The 24,605-nt window shown below is 43.4% G+C and overlaps 1 protein-coding gene across 2 annotated transcripts in view; it reads right to left on the bottom strand.

The window, feature by feature from the left end:
• Nucleotides 1–24,605, bottom strand: part of PPM1L (protein phosphatase, Mg2+/Mn2+ dependent 1L) — a 170,887-nt gene that overhangs the window by 76,366 nt on the left and 69,916 nt on the right. The gene's annotated exons all lie outside the window — the stretch shown is intronic.

The following is a 24,605-nucleotide window of genomic DNA, read 5'->3' as shown; positions in this document are numbered from 1 at the left end:
ACTACCTTGCTTTTTTGGGACTTGGCACCCTCCTCCCTTTTGCCATTCCTATTCTCTGCCAACTCCTTTCCTCTTCAAACACTATTGAATTGCTACCTACAATTTTACCTCTAAATTCCCCCAGTGGCAAGGAAACAGCAATGTAAGGCCTGGACTACACGAAGACTGTTCATTTTAACCTAGATTATTCAGTTTAGGGAAGGGAGGTTGAACCATATGGAAGTGTACATGTGTTTTTATGGGAGGTTAGTCTCTTGCCTATTTTGGGGTTCAGTATAATCGGTTTGAAACAGATGTTCAGATGGAAAGAATCGTTGATGAACACACAATTACCATTTCCCCCCCTTCTCTAAAGAGATGCAAAATGTATTTATGATTTTATGGTATAGGAAATGGAAAAGCAACTTACATTTGATTTTCTGTTGTGGGGTTTTGTTATTGTTATTTTTTTAAGAAAACAAATTCTGTGCATTTTTAGAAAACAATACCAATTTGTGTATAAAATTACCAGAGGTACACATCGCAGTTTACCTGGTGCTGAATTTTGTAAGCCATTTTCTTGCTAAGCCCTGTACTGATGATAAGTGGAGCGACATAGTCAATAATAATCAAGTTTACAAGAACCACTAACTGTCAAATGGCGGTTGAGTGGTGGTCACGGCCCAGGGCGGTTGTGAGTGGAGGCCCCACTCCCCGCTTTGTGATGAAATAAGACACACGGACACAAGTAATTTAGGTTAATGGGCTAAAAAAAAGGCCACAACTTTATTCGTTGCAGAATGTGAGTGGTATTGGCTTAGGCACTGGATCCGAACAGACTATACTTGACTCCTGCCCGCTCTGCAAGGAGTCACACAAGGGTTAACAACCTGTAGGGGAGCTTGTTGATGCGAATCAACTGGAAGCTCTCCCCTAGAGTCACTGGAGGGTCGTGCCATGGCCCTAGCCACCTCTTTCTTTCTCTTTCTCTTTGGCGATCACTCATAGCTGAGTAAGATTGTCTTCCTTAAACACGGTTTTAACAATGGGTCCGTAAGTGACTGTGGAGGCCAATTCTGGATCCACACATCCTTCCACAGTGGGGACATTGGTTTCCAGGTGGGAGTTGATCACGGTGTGGATTTGCCAAGGGTGCCTTCATCTTAGCACGTTTCCTGGGCATCAGACAGGAACCACAACCACTGGATTCCTTCAACGGAATACCCTTCAAGGGGAGGGGTAGGTGATGGCCACAACCTCCCCTCCAACACACAACACATTTTCCAATGCTTAACCGCCAAACCTTACAAAGTTGTGACGATTTGCTAGTAGGTAGGCGAAAAACCAAGTGGCTGGTGCCAAACTGCCAAGTGGAAAAAAATCCTACCGGGCCCCTTCAAGGGGGTGCGGGCAAGACACAGGTTAGTGACTCTTTTGTGACGCAGTGTACCATCCACGCCCACTGTGAAGCACGGGAAGCAAGACCCGCTCACAACCCCTCCACTTGGGGAAGAGGAGAGGCTCTGCAGACCAGCCTGGGTCCCCTCTTTTGCCCTGTGTGACCATTAGAGGACGTCATCCTCCTTTTCTGGTCACACAAGCTTCTAGCTGCCTGCCCATTTCCTCAGAAGAAGATGCATGAAGGCGGAGAAGCAGGCCTGAGAAGAGGCCAAAGTACCCGGTGGCGGCACATGGGTAGGAGGAGGATTGGTGGCCGCGAATGGAAGAGCCCAAAGCGCTTGGGCAGAAAAGCAGCTCAGGGGAGCGGGGAGCTCCTGGTGGAGTAGGGGCACCCAAGCCAAAGAGCAAGGAGACAGAGGAACCACATGTTGGGGTGATTTGGGGGAGGCTGGGCTTTGCTCCCTTCCCCTCCCTCCTTTTCAGCCGCAAGGTCAAGGGAGCAACAAACAAAAGGCACTTTTCAGTGCACCAGGTGAATCACCACGAGGGCAAACCTAAATAGGAGACAATAGGAAATTTGATGGTTCTAGGAAAGGGGTAAGGCTCAGGTTGAATGCCTTCTTTTGAACAGTGGTTGGTGGCTTTTTAAAAATCACTGTAGCGTGACCAGAGGGGTTGGCTTTTGTCCAGATGCCCAAACGGGGAGCTGATGGGCCACAGCACCCTTACAAATGGTGGCCCTGGCCCAGAATTGATTTGCATCAAAGGCTGGCTCTTACTCCAGGGTTGACTCAGCCAAAATTAGTTGGTTGACTCAGTTGGGCTGGTTGATTCGGGATATCCACACCAAAGCCTACTTACACCTGCAATCAATAAACCTGTGGCCTACTAAAACCCAAGACCCTCGTCCTGTCTTATTGGGCACTGCTAGCTGCAGGCACCCTGAGCCTGGGCCTGCAAACAAGCCTTTGCATGGAGGGGAAAGCACAGCTGCGATGCTCCATCTTCTCCCTTCTCTAGACTCGTCCAGAGAATTCAGAAACCGCACAGATGGTTTGTTGTCTTTGGAAAAAGCAATCTTGGGAGTGGAGCCACTCTGTATGATCCAGCAAAACCCATCACTTTCTCCAAAAATGAAAACTTGTTAGCATATTGCAGACTGCGTGACCTCTTCCAAGGTCTATCACAAACTTGCTACGACACCGAGTGCGATAATGGCCACACGCCGCGAACCTTTACAGTGTGAGTTGTAACCACCTCATTCCATAGCTCATATATCTTAGTGTATCTTAACAGCACAATATACAGAGTACTAACCCCTCCACCCGCAATTTCATCTTTATCAAGCTGGCAGCAATAAATGGGCATGACTGGATTTATTTCATGGCAGTGCCAAAGCACTCCGCGCAAAAATGTGAAACTGCCAAAATATTCCTACCAACACCCTGAGCTTTTGCTTCAATTCAGCTACTTCTGAGGCTAGCCATAATGAGCATTTAATGTCCATGATATCTCAACAGAGAACTTCAAAGACACAACGGGAAGTTATTCTGCCTTTTCCGGGAGAACCTCCTTGAAAGAGCTCCTGGTCGGAGGAGATAACGGCACCACTTTGATTTCAAGCCTTTTGTATCACTCACTCTGTTTGTATATTTTAAACTGACACAGCCCCAACCTTTCATATTTCACAGCAAGTCTCGAGATTAACGGAACGTGTGTACCTTTATCGGGAACATGTAACAAGGCAACTTGTTGGCGAAGGAGCTTAATGTTTTGGAAAGTTCCCAGAGATATTTTAACTTTCTTCCCCCTTCTGGATGTCTGAAGAGGAATTTAAATAGGGTTGAGCCAGAAGTTCTAAACAATCTGTGGATGTCAGAGTTACCATGAAACATAAAGCTTGCCTGGTTGAGTGCTTAAGTGGTGCACTTTCCAATACAGGAACCTTGTACTGTCACTGCTATGGAACATTTTCAAGCCATATTGAGTCTGGGCATGGAGATCCCAAAATTAGTTTTACATCTGTTGGGACTAACTACTACTTACCATGATGGGAATTGTAGTCGAAAACATCTGGAGTTTGGGGATGCCTGAGCTACAGCATGGGTCTATTGGCCACTTTCACTGTTTCTGAAATAGTCAACCTATATGTTATTAAACATGGGTTCATCATCATTTCTCTATCTAGATCACTCTGATGAATTACAAGAAAGAAGATTCCACCTAAACATTAGGAAGAACTTCCTGACAGTAAGAGCTGTTCGGCAGTGGAATTTGCTACCAAGGAGTGTGGTGGAGTCTCCTTCTTTGGAGGTCTTTAAGCAGAGGCTTGACAGGCATATGTCAAGAAAGCTTTGATGGTGTTTCCTGCTCGGCAGGGGGTTGGACTGGATGGCCCTTGTGGTCTCTTCCAACTCTATGATTCTATGAATTAGGGTAAGAATGCTAAGAGCATGTTAAGGCTCTTGGGATGTATTATTGCATTTTCTTACCAACATTACACTTCCTACTCAAAGGGAGTACATAGTATATCAAGACAGGTAAGATTGCCTAATGGAAGTATGGGAATTGGGGGGCTGGAAAATAAGGGGCCAAGATGTACACGGTGAGTAGGGCATGAAGTGACAATGGAGAAGCTGCCAAGATGGGGCTCAGCTTAATAAATGGCAGGCTGTGCTTAGCAAATGGGATGTGAAGAAGAAAAAGGGAAACAGCTTGACAAATAAGAGGCTCATACAGGAAGGCTGTTCCAGGGATATAGAACAGAATGGGAGTAGATAAGAAGAGAAGAATGGGAAGGGAAAAGAGGCCTGGCAGATGATGGAGTGCAATCACCATCTCAATAGATAAAAGGCAGAAGCTTTTATCATTATTGAATTACAAATGGAAAGAATCAAAGGAGCTTGCCCTGAATGCACAATAGATGAGCTGAAGTTTCTTGCAGGCTAGCATTATGACCCCAGGCACAGGATTATACTTCTTCTCAGAATATTGCAAATGGATGCACAGATGGGATAGAGATGGCTTGGTGTACACCTTGACTCCTGGTGAAAGTCAAAAACATCGTTGATTTCTCAACTTTGGTTGAAGAGTTTGGGCTCTTGGGCGCTCTCTCTCTCTCTCTCCCCTCCTAACTTGCCATGCAAATTCTTCACTTCATTCCCAGTCCTACCCATGGTTCAATGCAATGTCTACATGATTAAAGGCAACATTGAAAAGGAATGCATGCCAAAGAAGAAAGGAAGGGAGGTGGGGTGAGCTCATGTCCAAGACTGACATTTTTTGTACCTGCAGCTGTCAGGATTAAACCCTACCCAGACCTTTAACCTGAGATCTCCTGAGAGGAAGAGCAGGGGGAGAAGGATACCCCAGCAGATCTCTACACTGACAGTAACCCTGAAGTGACATTAGAGGCAGACATTCCTGCCCCAGAACTAGAGGTCACTGCGGATGATGCCTCAGTTCCTGTCTGGCTCTTGACTCTGACTCCACCCCACCAGTGGAGGACTCCAGCCCACAAAAGAAGAGAGGGTGTCAAGCCAGGCAGGCGAGCTCCACATGAGACGACTTTGGAGAATGGGGGAACACATGGAAGACTTGCCCAGAACGGGGCTTGGCTAAGAGCCAGGAAGGGGCAGAACCTCCAATCCCTGAGGTTGGAGGTCTGATCTCCAAGTCTGAGCTGCTTCATTGCTGAAGCAACAGCTGCCTTTGAAACTTCAGCCTTCCTGATTTGAGGAAATGGACAACATTGGGCACAACTTCCTCCTCTTAAAAATAAATATTGGGCAGCTGGTGCTACTTTGAACAAAACACATGTACCCTTCCATGTTCCATAGTCTATTGGAATTGAGAATAAAATAAACTCTTACCAAGTCCTTCCGGCCAACCGGTGTCCTGGTATTGCTATTCATGCACCCTCTATTTTGAGGGGAATGCATAATCCTGCTCTTCTCGGTATTCTAGCACAGGCGCTCAAGCTGTGGAAGGAGAAACCCTGCCCAAAGGCTTCAGCAAAGTGCAGCAAGTCTTCCCTATGAGTCGTATTCATGAAAGTACCAAGTAGTTTAGAATACAGCTTCTTCTGTCTTCTGAAAGCCGACTGAAATCACAATCCCTTGGGTGGATGAATTAATGCAGTTTCTATGATCCTTCTAGTGCAAAACATTTTTTATTTAAATGCTAGTTTGAAAACTCTCAAACATGCAAGGCAATGACAAATCAAAAGTATTCCTTTTGAAAGAAAGTTTCCCTAGGCTGATTGGCACTCAGTTGTTTTCGCCCTGTTTTCCTGTTCAGCTTAAATAAGAATTCATATGTTCATACATTTAATCCCCATTGGGACACCCCAGAGGAGCTAACCTCAATTTACATGCACCGAGAAAATGAGGCTTTAGTATATAGTGTTTTATACATTGTAAAGTGTTGAAATGCTGTAATTCCACTTGACCATGATAGTGACCTCTTTTTTTACCCGAGTATCCAGGAACTTCCCACCCACCCCCCATAACATTAAAATCACATTAAATTACATGGATACAAGGTGAACATGTTTGTTGCTTCACAGCATCATGTCATCCAACCGTCAACCAGTCTAAGAGTAGTACGTCCAGCACATAAAGCATTATTTCCCTAGCATCAACTGTGCCAGTGGATTGAATGGACTGGTCACTGTGTAAGTGTACCATACTATCTGTAACAACAAAAGTGACAGCATTCAGTCCAATCTAGAAGTTGAAACCGATGATCCCCTGGAGGAACAGCAGCAGGTTTCACTAGAAGCTCTCCAAACAGCCAGGGACCCAGAAGAGCTGGAGGGTTTCAGTCATCCCTTCTCAGAACTGGGGAGAGGGGGTGTCACCACACCAGGTGCCTGAGATCTGGGCTGGCTCCCAGACCATCCCCATCTCCTCCAGTTGCAGCTGTTCAGCGTGGAACGGACTCCCTCAGAGGTTGTGGACTCTCCTTCCTTGGGAGCTATTTAAACTGAAGTTTGATGGCCATCTGCTATGGATGTTTAGTGGAGATTCCTGCATGGCAAGGGGCTGGACCAGTCTGTGTATGAGCTGAGCTAGATAGATCAATGATCCAATTCAATATAAGGCAGCTTCCTATGTTCCGATGTTTAAAGAAAAACAAGAAAAGTGCTGTTCCTGGCAGCAACTCGTCTTGGAAGTTGGGTTCATTTTTCAGGGCGCTGTGTGAAAAAATATGTCATTGCAGGCATGGGCGTAGCCAGGATTTTTGTGGGGGGCCAGAACCTCAGTTTGCTATGTATTTCTATTGATTTGAAAGCAGATAGCATTTTGAATCTGGGCAAGCACAGTGTTTGCAGTTGCAAGTGTAGTTGGAGTGGAGGCAGCCTAAAGGGTTGCATGAATCTACGCTGGTAATCTGGTGTAGAATCAGCAGTTTTGCTGGCAGCTGAAGGCTTCCTATTTGCCTCCATGGTGCTCTGTTTGCATCTTTCTTGATAGAAAACAAATAGTATGAAAGCGCTTTGAGCTCTCCCATGCTCTCTCACTCAAAGGAAACGAAAGCCTCCAGCACCACCCCTAAACTTTTCATTACTCAGGGGAGTGACTAATCCATCCTCTCCATCTGCAACGAGTCTGAAGATCATGGATCAGTAGCTAATACTGCTAAGAGCGTCATTAACTTCCAAGTGGTTTTCCGCAGGCAAATCCATGGATTTCTGGTATTATTCAGCATCCTGATCCACATTAGGGCACAGCAGAAACCTAAGAGCTTATTGACTCCTGTATAGCAGAGAGATTAACCCATTTATTGGGGGACCCAATTTTTTTGGCCATTGGTTTTTTTGTTGGTTATGAGCACTGGCAAGGAGTGATAAACTAGGCTTTTGGAAGTAGCAACCTGGTACTATCTAACGATGGGAACTAAATTTACAAGCACTTATACTTGTTCACAAACATATCAATGCATCTAATGTATGTCAGGGTCAGGTCCCCCCCCCCTTCTCATAATACTAGAACTGGGGAACATCCAATGGAACAGAATGTTGGAAGATTCAGGACAGCAGAATAAAGTACTTCCAGTGCACAATCCAACAAGGGAACTCACTATCACATGATGCCATGATGTCCCAGCCACTTGAATGGCTTCAGGAGAATAGGCAACTTCATGGAGGTTCTAGGTTCTACCTCCACCAATATGCCTCAATACCAGTTGCTGGGAATCACAAGCTGGGAAAGTGCTGTTGCACTCCAATACTGCCTATGGGCTTTCCATAGGCATCTGGTTGGCCCCTGTGAGAAAAGGATGCTGGACTATCTTGGGCCCACAGCCTGATCCAGGAAGGTTCATCTTATGTTAGCTCAGTGCAGAAAATCTAGGTTTCTCTGCTAGCTTTGACCTTTCAACCAAGTCTTCATTTGGATCACTGCAACTTGCTGTGACCTGTAGCTGCTTTCGGAAAGGGCTCAGAAACTTCCACTGGACCATAGAGTTGCAGCCAAGCTGTTGGCAAGGGCTGGTTACAGAGTGCACATGACATCCTTGTTACAACAGCTCTACTGTCTACTGGTCTGTTTCCAGACACAATGCAAAGTGCTGGTTATGACCTATGAAGCCCTATATGGCTTAGACTCCAGCCAGATGGGTGGGGTATAAATAATAAAATTATTAATATTATTATTATCTGACGGACCGTATTCTCCCATACCAACCTGCCTGGGCTCTGAGATCTTCGGGGGAGGCACTTTTCTCTGTCCAGCCACCAGCGCAGGCAAGTTTGTTAGGACAGGGTAGAGGGCCTTCTCGGTTATTTTAACTAATGTACAGATTTTCATGCACTTAGTAAATGCACTTTTGCACATGTCTATTGGCTGGAGAAGTGCACTACAAAATTCCAAGAAATGTGGGTTTGCAAGGGTGTTTCTGTGTTTCCCAATTGATATAATCTCCTATCCCTACACATGTGGCATCCCACCAGATAAATTACATGATTTTCATCTGCAGTGCTAAAAAAGCATTGAAACAAACAAACAAACAAAAAACCAAAGCAAGACAACAGAGAGAAAACAGAAGAAAATCTTATTAACTAAGAACAAATTAGCGTGACAGACCGAGTTTAATTCAAGCATTGTTTTCCGCCTTTCAAAGGTTCTTTTTTTTTAAAAGCAAAATTTCATTTCATTTTCCATTTAACATCCTCTGCAACATCTCATACAAAACAAATAAGCAGAAAAGCTCGCAATTTTTTTAAACAACTCCCTGCTTCTGAACTTCTGATTTCACTGCATGTAATCTGCAGAGACCACTTTTTAAAATTTATTTAATCAATTTTTCGAAACAAACATCAACCACAAAAGACACATACAACAAAAACAACTTTTAACTCGCGGTGATGCAACAACGGAGAACACAGAATTTCTGTAAGCTGAGAAAATCAAATTTACCGAACAGTTGCTGCAGAATGAACGAGAATATCTCACACAGGTTTTGATGGCAAAGACTCTCATTGCTTTTACAAGAATTTGTATTAGGTTGAAATTGCCTGAGCATATGCTATAAATCATAGACAATATTTAAAACGACATAGATTTCCGGGCGGAGAGGCGCAGGGGAGAGAACAATGTAAAAGAGGAAGTGCAAACACGACCACAAATCTAATTTTGCTCCACCAGACAAGATATCATAAACTGTCAAGGCTTCTTTGACTTCTTTTTTTTACCTCCCATCATGGCCAGATTTGTTCCTATAAAGGGGTCATTATTTCCATTGCTTAAAGCTTCACTCCCACTTACAGTTGATAAACCAAGACAGTATCAATTTTCTTGCTACATAAGAATCTTCCTATTTATACTGTTATCTCTTAACGTCATCATTCAACCTTTAGCCTTATTCTTTGGATGAGGGGGTGGGAATTAAATAATAATAATAATAATCCAGAGAGACCTGAAAGATTACGAGGAAGGCAGAGTATATAGTTTGGTGTGGGAGGGGGTGAATAAAGCATTTCATGCCAAAAAATCAGTATCTTTTGATTCAGCAAAGCTGATACAGACTGTATCTGGTTTTCCATTAGGGGAGCAGGTTCCTTTAACAACTCCTCTTTCGGGACCAAACAGAAACACTGGATATGGGGAAAGAAGCAACTCAAGGACCACAGACAATAGACTAACACACAAGAAAACGGTCAAAAAAACCCAACTGGAAGTATACCTATCTAACAGAAGCTCCATTAAGTGCAAACTTAAAGAGTATTAGAAAAAGGACCGTCCATTATTTGTGCCAATAATAATAATAATAATAATTTTTAGCCCACCCATCTGACTGTGTGGCCTCAGGTACCCTGGCTGGTTATACACAATTCATTTAATTCTATGGCTGAATTGGGCACTAGGAGAAGGGGATGCCAGAGGATGAGATGGTTGGACAGTGTTCTCGAAGCTACCAACATGAGTCTGACCAAACTGCGGGAGGCAGTGGAAGCCAGGAGTGCCTGGCGTGCTCTGGTCCATGGGGTCACGAAGAGTCGGACATGACTAAATGACTAAACAACAACAAATGGCTGAATTACAATCTCTGTTTACGAAGAGAAAAATCTTTTTTTTAAGGGGAAAGTATGTGAACTCCAAAACAGATCTGTGTTATTTGGACCTAAATCCACATGCGATTCATTTGCAACACTCCCCCACCCCCAAGATTCAGGACTTTGAGGAACTAGTCAAAACGTAACAAAACCCAAGATTACTGTACTGTATAAAACTCATGACTGAACAGAGATTTGAACCTAGGGCTCCCCAGTTCAAGTTCAACATACTTTTCCATTTTGCCGCACTGGTTTCCTGTTGCACCGGTACAGCCACCATGTTTTGAATGATATAATGTGTTGAGGAAGAAAGGAATATCTTGCAACTCTTTCCAAGTGGTTGTTGTTGTTTTTAAAAACAACATTCAGTACTACTCCTTGGAGGGGGAAATACAGCAATTCACATTTCTAACATCCACCAATTAATTTATTATTATTATTATCAGTAGCAGTAATCTTCTTCATCATCATCTAACATGTATGTGGATAGTTTTATACAAATAAGAGGAACGATATGTCCCCACCCCAAGTGGACTGCAATCCAAAGTAGATGGACAGGACAGAGTAAAGGAAATTAGGACAGAGGAATGAAAACATGGGGAGAATATATGATTATTTCAATTGCACTAAATAATGAACCTTTAGTTTAGTTGCTTCCCCAACATGGTGCCCTCCAGGCAATATAGCAGGCTGTTCCTATCCCCCATCAACATCAGTCAGCATGGTCAAAGTAAAAAACCTCTAGAAGACAGCAGATTGGGGTACGGTAGGTTGCAATAAGATATTTAGGGCAAACGGGATGACCCAAAAGACACCTACAGATTGCAGACCTCCCCAATCAACTTTGTCCAAACAGAAAATTACTAATTAATATATGCAGAAACTCTTCCAGGCGGGACAAGGTATTCCAGATCTGGAGAACTACACTAAAGACTCTCGGATATAATGAATAGAAATAGTAGTACTGAATGCATCAACCCTTAGGAATTACAATGAGATGCTTTCCTCCTGACTCCAGGCAACAAGAACTAAATAATTCTACCACTATTAGAACAATGAAAAAATTCTGTAATTTGATTTATAGAAGCAAAGTTGTATACCAAGTAGGTGATTAGTCTCCAGTATTGACTTGCCATTTAATTAAAAAGCAATCCTGAGCGGTTTGATTCCCCCCCCCCCGAAAGGACAAGCAAAGGACTAACTATTCAGAGTTGTTTCTAACTATTGGTACGGTTGTCTTTATGGGGTCCCTCATGGCTCATTCTTCTCAGCAAAAAGAGAGAGCCTGGAAAAGTCTTCAGCATGGAGACCTGGAACAGTGAAAGGAAATTTGCTATTTGCCTCACTTGACATGCAGCTCAGTTTTTCCTAGCCAGATATAAGACTGAAAAGAATATCCATGTGTCAGGGGTGGAGGGAAAATAAATGTTTAAGCAAAGAGCTTTCCATTTATTCCACTGCAGAACTTAAGTCATACAAGTAAGATACATTTGTGGCCAGAGAAAATCAATCATCAAAATCTGACTGGCTATACCCTATGATCCTATCAGTATCCCATTACGAAGTCAACACCTTATTGCAACACTTGCCGGGCTCTGATCCATTTGTTTGAAAGTTCTTTATTTCACAGATGTGCAAAAAACAACAACTCCCAAAACCAAACCAAAATTGGAACTCCTACTCAATGAATACCCAGCCCCTCTGCCAAAGGGCCTCCTGACCCCTGGCAGTGCCTGAGGAGAGCCAAAGGAGGTGGCACTGTTACCTCCAGAAAGTTTCCTGGCATTGTGTACCTCAAGAGGAACTCTCTTGGGCACTGGGGACTTCTATTATGATGAGACGAAAGTCAAGCTGAAAATCTCAGGAGGCACGGGATCTCAAAACCTGTCGAGATTTGAGGGTAAGGTTTGGGAGAGGCCCTCATCTCTTGTGCTTGGCCTGTTTGGCCAAACAGGCAGAACTGATCCACCCTCTTGATCAGGGTTACACCAGGCTATAGTTGGTTACACGACTGGGAACCAAGCAATACTCTTTTTACCATTTCATCCAGCTTGGCCAAGGATGTGCATTTTTCCTTCTTTGTTGAGATATACACCTTAGGGCAGGGATAGCCAACCAGGTGTCCTACAGATGCTGTTGGACTACAACTCCTATTATCCCTTTAAAAAAACACCTCACAGTGATGAGGGGAGTCTTCCCAGGGCTGAGAAGGCACTATAAGCAACAGCAGTTTGGGGACCGCCCAACAGACTTTGAGCATCTGCTAGAAATGAGACCTGCTGTTAGCTAAATTGCATGCCACTGGAAGTCTGAGCAGACCACCTGAGTGGAACTGGGTGGGATGGGGAGAGGAATCAATGAGGCATTTTATCTTTTTAATGTCAGAAGGAGGGACAGAACAGAGCAGCCCAAGTTAATCTGATAACATCTCAGTTCCCAAACTTTGAGTTCTACAGTTGAAGCCTTCAGCTCCTTTCCCATGAAAGGATGTCTTCCTTAACCAGGGACTCAATTTGGGCAAACTGCTTGCTTTTTAATGGATTTGCACCAAATGTTACTGCGTCTCAGTAACACTGCATACGAATTGGCAACAGAAAGTTTTGATTTAAAAAATATACAGGGTACTTCACCCTCAATAATCTCAAATATGTTTCCAAAGGACAGCAGACAGCCTGGCTGTAGAAGGAAGTCAGGATCACTCAAACAAAATCATAGAATCATAGAGTTGGAAGAGACCACAAGGGCCATCCAGTCCAACCCCCTGCCAAGCAGGAAACACCATCAAAGCATTCCTGACATATGCCTGTCAAGACCTCCACCACACTCCTTGCTAGCAAATTCCACTGCTGAACAGCTCTTACTGTCAGGAAGTTCTTCCTAATGTTTAGGTGGAATCTTCTTTCTTGTAGTTTGAATCCATTGCTCTGTGTCCGCTTCTCTGGAGCAGCAGAAAACAATCTTTCTCCCTCCTATATATGACATCCTTTTATATATTTGAACATGGCTATCATATCACCCCCCTAACCTTCTCTTTTCCAGGCGAAACATACCCAGCTCCCTAAGCCGTTCCTCATAAGGCATCGTTTCCAGGCCTTTGACCATTTTGGTTGCCCTCTTCTGGACACGTTCCAGCTTGTCAGTATCCTTCTTGAACTGTGGTGCCCAGAACTGGACACAGTACTCCAGGTGAGGTCTGACCAGAGCAGAATACAGTGGTACTATTACTTCCCTTGATCTAGATGTGTGTGTGTTGTTGTGACTGTAATTTAGGAAGCTCTCATTAGGATGAAAAAAGAGCCTGTCCTATTGGTTAGTTACAGGCTTGCTGCTGATGGAGAAAAATTAGCACTAACGAAGACAGACCTAGGATAAATGCACATTAATAGTGTTCACCAAAGACCACTTCATTACTGCATGGCCCAAAGGTCAAGAAATAAATAATGGCTCAGAGGAAAAGTCTCATTTGGAAGACTAGTGAGACCAAACATAGCACTTCGCAATTCATTGAGCATATATTTGGCTACCTCATCTATTTAATGGATGCCACAAAAATGGAATCAATTTCAAGCCTACTACATAAATAAGACATTTACAGCCCAAATCTTTGCATGCTTTACTTAGAAGAAAGTGGGATTTCTATTACATTTACTCCCAAGTAAATGGGCATAGGGATTGCAACTTTAATGTGATTGTTTTTTTATTATTATAAAAAAATAACTTTCTGTATTTAAAGCCAGATGCCATTTCATTTACAATGAAAGATTCTGATTAAATTCAGACTGCCAGGCTTACTAATATCACATGTTCTGGAAATGGTATGTTATATTTTAAGAAATCAGGTCAGGAGTCTGCACAATTTGCCTGCTCAGAAACAGGCAAACTCTTAAGTGCACCTGTTATGTTCGCTTTGCCAACATGTGCAATTAGCTAGAATCCAATTATTTACAGTAAAAGTACCAGATCATACTACAGTATCTGAAAAACAGTAGGGATACTCAAGTGATATTCTTCACTACCATTGCTGGAAAATGTGCATGGTTCAACAGTCAACAAGTTACTGATATTTCTGTTTTAATGCTTGTTCATTGCGGTTGCCAGGAGTAGTTGGACTACAGTTCACCATTGCTGATTATTGTCATGATGTTGGATCTGATGGGGTTGCAGTCCAGTAACACCTGCCTACTCTTAAATCAGGAGAGATCAACTGGATTCAACTGGCACCACCTCCCGATCAGACTTGTTTGAAATCCATTTGCAAATGCACTTTGGATTTAATCTCTATGCCAGTGGTTCCCAACAGGTGGTCCGAGGACCCCCAGGGGTCCGCGAGCTATGCCAGAGGGGTCCGCAAGATGCTATTAGAATAATACATATATTAAATATATTTCGTATGATAACAGATTTTTTGTTTTGGCCGCTTCCTGCATGAGCAGAGTCTAGCACAAAACTAGAATTAGATAGAGGCAGTAGTTCTGCTGTATGCCGTTAGGTGGCGCTTTACAAACACTACTGTTTTGCAAAGAGGCAGTGCGCGCATTCTACTAACGCTCACCTCACCAAGATGCTTTGCGCGCGTCGGCTTCATTTGTGCGCTACTGCGCAGGTACCCTGTCTTCTCCATTCCCCTCCCTCCTCCCTGGCGTGTGCTGCCTCTTTGCAAAACAGTAGTGTTTGTAAACAAAGCGTTGTTTTTCGCGGAAGCTACAGTTCGCGTAGTTAAAAATGGACCATTGGTTAAAAAGTGGTTCGTTAAAACGACAAAGGCCTACAGATGAAGAGGAAGATAATGCATTTGATGTTCAAGCAAGTAAGTCAGTGACTCTCGAACCGATCTTGTCAGTGTCCATTGAACCTAAATCGTCGGCGTCCCTTGAACCTAACCCTTCCAAGATCAGTGTTAAGCTTACTGGAAAAAATAGATTAGGAATTAGGAATTAGATTTAGGATTAGGAATTAATGGGGGTCCTTGTCACAATAGCGGATTGATGAGGGGTCCTCGAGAAAATTTTGTTGGGAACCCCTGCTCTATGCAAACAGTCATGTTTCCTCAAGCTTTCTGCAGAGGAAAAAGTCTTTTTGCAGGCATGGTCTGAATCCAGCCCCGTCTGCAAATGGACAAAGCAGGGCATGCAATGAACCCCTTTGTAGGCTCACAGTCGGTACCAAGAAGCTGATCAGACTCTCAGGCAGAGGTTCCCCACCCGTATCCCTAGGTCTTTCATTTTTGCATTTCATATTTTGCATTTTAAGCATCTCTTAAACGACCCCTCAAATCAAGAATCATCATCTAGCAGCAGGAATCTTTCTTCTGAACTTTTAACAAAGGGGCCAGTCTATTTACAGCACAGTTTCAGCATGTGGCATTTGGACACTCAATGAGGACTAAATAACAAAACCAGCAAGAGGCTTTCAGAGCACACAGTCTTTGAGCTGGCTCAAATATAATAGTAAATACTCATATAAACTAACTACGAAAGAGCATTCAGGGTCACATATCTGTTTCTTCATTCACAGAGCACAACGCTACCGACATAATCTTGGTCACAGTGCTTTTGTAGGGATAGAAAAGGGCCAACAGAAATTATTTACGTTTCTGTTGAAGCTGCAGTCAGATTCACACTGACCAGGGAGCAAGTCCCACTGAATTAAGTGGGGCTTACTTCTGAGTAGACATGCACAGGCTTGCACTGTGAAGACCCGTAAGCTAAAAGGGGAGAGGGAGGAGATAGAGGCTTGTTTACAAGATCAGTACAGACCCACTGCGGATAAGAAAATGTTCTAACAGTGGACATCCTGTGATGAAAAGAGATTAAAGGAAGGAGGGGAAATAATAAGAGAGCATTTATAATTCATGGTCAGCCGGCATTGCAACACCACTCATGGAAACTAGAGAAGAGGCACTTCCTGTATTTCACTGAGATTTAAAATATCTATTGGCAGCCTTTTAAAACAAAACACTCCTGGACAGTAGACCTCTGAAGGGAAATTCTGAGTCCCTTCCAAGACAACGTTCATAGAGCCTCCAACATTTAAGATTGATCTTCCATGAGAGCCTTTCTAGTATATTACCAATATTACAGCAAACCATTTCTATTACACAAAGTGGTTTCTCTCCTTGCTTGATGCCAGAAAATGGCCCATTAGATTGTCCCAAAGATCTGCAAGCATAGTTATACCTACAATGTGATTCATCGTGGGAGAGCTGGAAGCAGTTTCGTTTAGCCTGCATAAACAGGTTTTGGGGTGTCGATATTGCTTTGAGACTAGTATAGCCTGCTCGAATGATTGCTTCTACAACCTTGCAATACCTGCTCAACCTGTGTATTTGAAAGGAGGAAGAGAGTCAGAGACTCTAGGTCTCCAGTCCTTGCTTTTTTCCTGAAACAAACTGCTCAGGTGTGACTTTCCATTGCTTGCATAATATGCAACAACCCATGTAGCTTTAATTTCATGCCTCTGTTAATTTCCATAATCTGAACTTTGACTTAATCAAAGTACTTTATTATCATGCACCTCTTATTACAGCACTTCAGCCTCTTCTCATTATTTGCAATTTCTGCAACTCCAGGAGCTTCATTCCTTCTTTTGTCACTGGATCAAAAAATGCAATAGTCAAGAGCTCCTTCTAATAAAGTTAATATATTTTCATATTTTCAAACAAGTGCTTGGTTTATGCCTGACAGTCATGCGCTTTATCACAGTTTAAACCTTTTCACAACTGCGTTATCATCACCCACCAATCCCAGGAAGTGTGTATTTTTCTTTACAGTGACTGGCTTCAGATGTCATGGTAGACTATGGCTTATCATAATGGAAAAAACTTCTGTTTCCATATTTGATTAACCACAGCTTGACGTTTTGCCCAAACCTGTCAAACTGTGATTAATCTTAAATATTGCTGCTGTTTAATTGTTTGACAGTTTACTGCAGGCATCCCCAAACTTTGGCCCTCCAGATGTTTTGGACTACAATTCCCATCTTCCCTGACTACTGGTCCTGTTAGCTAGGAATCATGGGAGTTGTAGGCCGAAACATCTGGAGGGCCGCAGTTTGAGGATGCCTGGTTTACTGTTTGAGTCCAACACTAAACTGGATACTCAAAATAAAAGTGAGAGCTGACCACCTTCTCAGAGGGATAAGAGGGAAGGGAAGAGTGTGCCTGAGCCGCAGGTTTATTATGTCTTCCTAACACAGCAAATCCCCCTTTAGATGAAGGCAACTAGTTCGATTTTTAAGCACCGTTCCACGATATCTTTTCCATCGTAACTCAGTTTTCAGAGATACGCTTTCCCACCTGCCCAGAATCTTTTAAGTATCAAGAACTGTGGTGCACATAGAAGCCATTTGTTTAAAAGATTAGCAAAACTAGACACTTCTTTTAACAACCCGCTATCTCCCTTCTGTCTGTGCCAAGACCTAGGCCTCTCTCACCTGCAAAGATTCTTCTGGAAAGATCCCTGGTTGTTCTTGAGCAGGCACCCCCAAACTGCGGCCCTCCAGATGTTTTGGCCTACAACTCCAATGATCCCTAGCTAACAGGACCAGTGGTTGGGGAAGATGGGAATTGTAGTCCAAAACATCTGGAGGGCCGAAGTTTGGGGATGCCTGTTCTTGAGTCTTGACCTTTGTGGCTCAGTGTTTCATGAGAATTGAAGTGGCGTTAGAATTTGGAGACTCTTTCAACCTTACTTAGCTACCAATAGACAAGTATTTATTATGCCCCCCCCCCAGTTTTGCCATTGGTCACATATGCAAGTATTTGACAATATGTAAAAGAGACAGATGATCCAATCACAGATCTTCAACCTTTCATCTAGTTTGGTTCTGTATCACTTGATTCTGTCTTTCTGCAGGATGCTCATCCCTCAAACCAGGTGTCTGCTACTTATTCCTGCCGGCAACCATCAGGTACCACCACCTGCTACCGCCTGTCACCTGAATTCTTGCCCAGGCAAGCCTTGGTGGACCAAATCCAGGACCCACAGCCAAAACAAGACACTAACAGTGCAATCTTGTGCTTGTTTATTCAAAAGTAAGTCCCATGCTGCAGCCAACAAAACCTACTTCCTAGCAAATGTATATAGGATAGCAGTCAAAGCAACTTTTATTCATCTTGGCCTTAGGAGGGAACTGGGAATTCAGGATCTAAGAGCCAAACTGTAGATGCCCAAATTATCTTACCATGCCTTATGAAGGGACTCCTACAGTATACCCATATCTGAATTAAAACCAGCTGTTCCCCTCTCCCCCCAGGTAAGCTCTAGCTCCACTGTTATTCTCAAACGCAGATTCAGGAACACGAGTTTGACAGACCAGAAGTGCATTAGTGCTTATCGCGATACAAAATGGCAGCCTGTTCCACAGCTGACGCAAGGGGTACACAAGACAACTTTGAAGCAGCATTCAAAACGGTGAAAACCTCCAGTTTCACTTAGGGAAAGTTGGAAACCCAACATTATAGAAAGCACCGGACAGGAAAACTGGTGGCTTCTATGCTAAAATTGTGAAAATATGTTATGCGGCACTTAAATTTTATGTATCTATATGTCAGAGAACTTAAAAATGCAACTGAGATGGAGCCACAACTGTTCCAATTAAAAACGGATGATCCAATTAAAAATGAAGTGGCTTTACTGTACTCAGAATCTGCTCAGAATATTAGCCAACGATTTGTGATTAGCTTCCATATGCTGAAACGCTAGTTTTGACAGAAATCCCAAGTGGCTAGTAGGACTGCCCAAAGTGTCAGGATTACATATTAAAAATAGCCAGAAAATTAACTGTGCCTCCCCCCCTTCATCTTTTCAAAAGTTGCAGGAGTTATGGAGGTGGCTTAATGGACAGGGTGACAAGTGCCAGAGCGCACGAAAATGCTGTTTACCTTCCCCCTGAAGTGCCACCTATTTATCTACTTGCACTGGTATGCTTTCGAACTGCTAGGTTGGCAGGAAACTGGGACAGAGCAATGGCAGCTCACCCCATCGCACAGATTCGAACCCTGATTTTTGATCAACAAACCCAAGAGGCTCAGTGGTTCAGACCACAGTGCCACCTGCTCCCTCATATAGCTAATGGTCAAGGGTGATAGCAGTTGTGGTCCAACAACAACTGGAGAGCCATAGGTTCTCTGGCTCTGGCCTATAAAGAATGCAGGCTATTCCTCTTCCTGTTTGCAGCCTGCTATGCAGACATTAGGAGAATGTCTTCTTTCTGTATCTCCACCTTATCATAAACTAGGTCAGTACAGAAGTAGAGTCTATTTGGGTATCTGAATTTAAAGGCTTGCTAACAAATGGCCTGATTGTATCTTGAACTTGGCAGAGGAGGTTATTTCATGCTGACGAGCCTCCATAAAAGGAAATATACGAGAATGCTGTTGTTTGGGCGACAACAGTACAGATCTTGTTTATGAGACTGTAATCACCATGTCTCTATTGGAGCTCCAAAATTGAACACAGGCTTTTCTATATCATTTTTTGGGGGGCTGCTGTCAAGGACAAGCATTGTTATAAAGTTGACTGCAGAGAGGCCTTTCTCGGGAAAAACAATGGGGGGAAAGAAAACCCAAAATGATTGTTGCAGGCACTTAATTTCCAAGCAACTGCCAGAAGAAAACATAGACCTCTTTCGTGGAAAAAAGCTCTACTTCATACAGGCTTAACTCACCGTGTGGGTAAGAGATGAGGGAAAAGACCATGCCTATTCCCCACCAGGGAACCAAAAGCTTCTGGAATATTCTACTCCACCAATGCACACATACCCGGACTAGAATAGCAGCAGCCTTTGGTGATCAGAAGGCCAGCAACAAACAACTTGGAGACAAGCTACCTTCTCCTTCCAGGAATAACTGTTCTACAGCAATCGGATTACCTGAGGTTTCCAAAATGATGGACGACAGGATGGTCAGCCAGATGAAGAAAAGGTGCTGGGAGGTTCGCACCCCATCCCTCCAAAGAGCAATTGCAACTTGCTCCCATCCTATATTTACTGAGGGCAATACCTCTTTTGGACAAGTTCACCAAATTTTGAAGAAAAGTCTCTCTCCTTCTTTGTTTTATAAAAACAAACAAACACACACACACACACACACACAAAATTCTGCAATAAAGATAGAACGTGAACACAGCCATGATAATGAATTGTGCAAAAGTGTGGTATGTACTACCACAGATGCAAATAAGATCGAGGCCTATTAGTACACTTCCAGCAAAAACTCAGTAGTGTTGTTATAAATCGAGAGAGAGAGAGAGAGAGAGAGAGAATCATCAGGGCATTCACTTCATACCAATTTTCCTTTAGAGTGGGAGCTAAAGCAAGGGAACATCAAATAACTTCATCATGGAAGGTATTTCATGGATCCTCAATCATCACAACTTGCAAATCCTCCATGCATTTGTAGTTCATCAGCTCTGTATCAAATATTGTTCCCTTTCTAATAGAAAGCTTCCAATATTTGTGTAAACTGACTTTGAAACACAGTAGGCTTTAAATCAAATCTCAATACTGGTACATCAAAAGAAAAAGAAGGAAACCTGACAGCAATGAACCATATTAGTCATTTGAGAATATCCTTTGTCCTAAATCTGGGCCAGCGTCACTCCCTGGCATCCTCAGGCAGTTGTCAACTGGTCCCTACTGCTGGGGTTTACCATGGGCACTCCTTTAAAATGATTCTTCTTCAGGCCAAATACTTTGGACAGCATTGGACAGCCTACCTGCCATTTTAATGCCAATTAAACACCAATCATTACAACCATAAACACTCTTTTATTCCAACCCAGTCATCATACCCCTAGAACGTCATCTAGTAAATACGGAGAGGGCCTGGTCTTTAAAGTCATAGGAGAAATCATTCCTTTCCTGGTCCCTAAAAGCTATTCTTGGGGAGGGTGCTGAGCCACAAGGGATCCTGAGTCAGTCTTATGGGCACCTTTCCAACCTGCTGCTTCCAGATGCTCTGTTGCTATTTCTGCAGTCGACATATACCCTCACCAGAAGGGACCTTTATATAGCATTCAGAACAGTGCCCTTGATGAGTGAAAAGGGTGCATTGGTCACTTTTTCCAAAGGCTTGGGAAATTAGGTTCCAGAATTGCTTTGGTTTAGAATAGTGTTTCGGTTCAGAGTATTGCTTCCCATGGGCAACGGCTGTGCCAATATAGCCAATATATTGCATTTATTCAGGGCCAGTTAATCAGCAGACTCAAGGACTGGGGCTTTTCCTGGGCTGTACCCCTTCAATATGCAGACAAGAGGCTAAATGTTTGCATCCTTCCCCTATTCAGCCACAGAACACACCTCACATGCCAGAAAGAGGGCTTAGAACCTCTCTGCGTCATCTTTCCCATGCGGAGTTTGTCCCCCCCCCCTCTCAAAAAACCTGTTCTTAAATTGCTCCCACAAGTTGTAATGATGGCCAGCAAACGGGTGGCTTTAAAAGAGGGTTAGATAAATTCACGGAGGGTAAGGCTACCAATGGCTACTAGCCATGATGGGTATTGTTCTGCCTTCCACTGTCAGAGGCAGTATGTCTCTGAATACCAGCTGCTGGAAATCACAAGTGGAGAATGCACTTGTACACTCAGATCAGGTCCTGTTTGTGGGCTGACCACTGTGAGAAAGAGATTGCTAGACGAGATGGGTCTTTAACCTGATCTTGCAGGACTTACATGATTCTAAAAATTATAAAAAGAGTGTCCTACATGGTCTATAGGCAGACCTTTGTAACTATGGACAGTGGTTAGTCTGCACATCACAAAACAGGCCAGCACAGTGATTGATTGATTGATTGAATGATAAATCTAATAGGAAGGTCATGCTATTAGACGTGGGTGGTGCTGTGGGTTAAACCACAGAGCCTAGGGTTTGCCAATCAGAAGGTTGGCAGTTTGAATCCCCACGACGGGGTGACCTCCCGTTGCTCAGTCCTAGCTCCTGCCAACCTAGCAGTTCGAAAGCACGTCAAAGTGCAAGTAAATGAATAAGTACCGCTACAGCGGGAAGGTAAACGGTGTTTCCTTGTGCTGCTCTGGTTCGCCAGAAGCGGCTTTGTCATGCTGGCCACATGACCTGGAAGCTGTACGCCGGCTCTCTCGGCCAATAACGCGAGATGAGCACCGCAACCCCAGAGTCGGTCACGACTGGACCTAATGGTCAGGGGTCCCTTTAACTTTAAGACATGCTACAGTTATTTAAGAAGTTACAGCTATACAGTGGTACCTTGGTTCTCAAACACTTTGGTACTCAAACACCTTGGAACCCAAACACTGCAAACCCGGAAGTTAGTGTTCCAGTTTGCGAACATTTTTCGGAAGCCGAACGTGCTCCATTTTGAGTGTTATGCTTCCGTTTTGAGTGCCACACTTCCGTTTTGGGTGTTACGCTGAAGTCTGTCCTTTTTTTGCTATTTATTATGTGTTTTTGTTTCTGCAGCTTTTTTGTTTCCATGACTGTGTGGAACCCAGTTCAGCTACTGATTGATTGATTCGTGTGACTGCAGTACATTGTTTATTGCTTTCATTTTATGGATCAATGGTCTCGTTAGATAGTAAAATCCATGTTAAATTGATGTTTAGGGGTTGTTTTTAAATATATGGAACGGATTAATCCATTCTGCATTACTTTCTATGGGAAAGTGCACCTTGGTTTTGGAAGGCTTTGGTTTTAGAACAGACTTAAGAACCAAGGTAGCGCTATATAAGAAGTTACAAGCACAACTTATATTTTATTGAGAAAGGAAAACAGGCCACCTAATTCAAAATCCTTAAAACAGAAAGAAAATTACAGTGGTCCATAGAAATTCAGAGGAAGTACTGAAAAAGCCACTGGAGTGATTCTGGAATGATCTCAAGTTTACATTTTAACTGTTGCTTCCGCCCACTGATCTGAACCAGGCATGGGAGTTCAAATGCATACACATGGCTCCCACTGCTTGAAATGGCTGTTGTATAAGTCAATTTAAGGGCTATACCTCCCTCCACGAGGAGCAGTTCTCAACCTTGGATTATCTTCCTCCTAGTTCAGCAAAGAACTGAGTTAACATGCTGCATTTGCCTTGGGTATCCTACTGAAAATAGCCTTCCCCTTCGAAAGTCGTACCTCTCACTGTCATGAAATCTAGGAACACTCCCCCCATGGTTTGCAGCATTGCAAATTTCCTCAACTCTGCCATTGGCGGTTGCTTGCAAGTACTGGAAATATCACAAAATGAGATGGTCCGTGTGGAGAGTTATGGCTCGAAAAGGGATGATTTGTCATGTGGACACCAATTGCAGCAGTACACCTGTCACACACATGGCATATATTCTGGCTCAGTGAAAGACTATAATCTTTAGTCATCTTGATTAATAGTCATTAATGGCTCAGCTAGTAGCCAATATTTTCTTCCCATGGTTTTTCTGGAACAACGTTTCCGTTTTTCAGTTCCATTCGTCTTCATTTTTATCCCGTTTCCCTTCACAATATGCCCACAATATTCAGGTTATTTACTGTTTAATAGTTGCATGTGAACCGTAGGCCGTTGGGTGCTGGGATACAGCCTTTGCCGCGAAACAGGAATGTTTGCTTAAACTGGAATGGTATGGACACATCTTAAATCAAAATACGTCCCATCTGAAATGGGATTTCAGCTATGAAATGCAGTTAGCTTCCAGCTGTGTGATACGTCTGTGTTTCCTTTTGTCTACTGGAGTCCCATCTGTAGGGAGCAACAAGGAGATATCCGAGAAACGTACAAGGAATGTGCTAAAGCCTCTTGATTTGTGTCCTTGGGAAGACTTGCACTGGCTAGCTTACTATATATTTCAGCTCAGGCCCCTCATTGTCCTGCTGTCTGGCCTTTCAGAAGTCATCAATTCTTTTAGATTACATGTCAAGAGAGAGTCTGTTTTACAAGTAACAAATAGGTCCAGCAGGAAAAGTAATGAGTAGTAGATACTGCCCCTGCCTGGTATCACTGGAGGCCTTACATACAGAGAGATAACTATGTACAAGGGGAAACACTGGTAGTTAAAGAACACCACAACAAACAATTCAGTGTTGAATCAACAAGTATCCCCTTCTTTAGTGCTTTGGAAATTACTACAGACTCACCAAAAGCAAACACCACAGCTATTTTTCTATCTACACCACAGTCTAAAACTCCTTTACGTCGATTCTCTTCGCCTGATGTAATAATTGAGAATCTTCACTATTAATATTGTACTGTAAACTAATTGTGACTCATTCCTCAAGTGTGGATCCTTGTGTAGTCAGAAATGCAGCATCCACACACACAAGGAAGAAGCAGGCTCTCTTTCTCTCTTCTTAAGTGATATATCTGTATACCCTTCCAATGCTACAATTCTAAAGGTAAGATAAAAGGTAAAGGACTCTTGGATGGTGAAGTCCAGTCCAAGGTGACTATGGGGCTGTGGCGCTCATCTTGCTTTTAAGCCGAGGGAGCCGGCGTTTGTCTGCAGACAGCTTTCCTGGTCATGTGGCCAGCATGACTAAACCACTTTGGACACAACAGGACACCGTGACAAAACCAGAGTGCACAGAAATGCCATTTACCTTCCCGCCACAGCAGTACCTATTTATCTACCGGTACTTGCACTGGAGTGCTTTCGAACTGCTAGGTTGCCAGGAGCTGGGACAGAGCAAAGGAGGCTCACTCTGTCGCAGGGAT

Source organism: Zootoca vivipara, chromosome 5, assembly GCF_963506605.1.
Source record: "Zootoca vivipara chromosome 5, rZooViv1.1, whole genome shotgun sequence".
NCBI classification, from domain to species: domain Eukaryota; kingdom Metazoa; phylum Chordata; class Lepidosauria; order Squamata; family Lacertidae; genus Zootoca; species Zootoca vivipara.
This window is presented reverse-complemented; position numbering and strand designations above follow the sequence as displayed.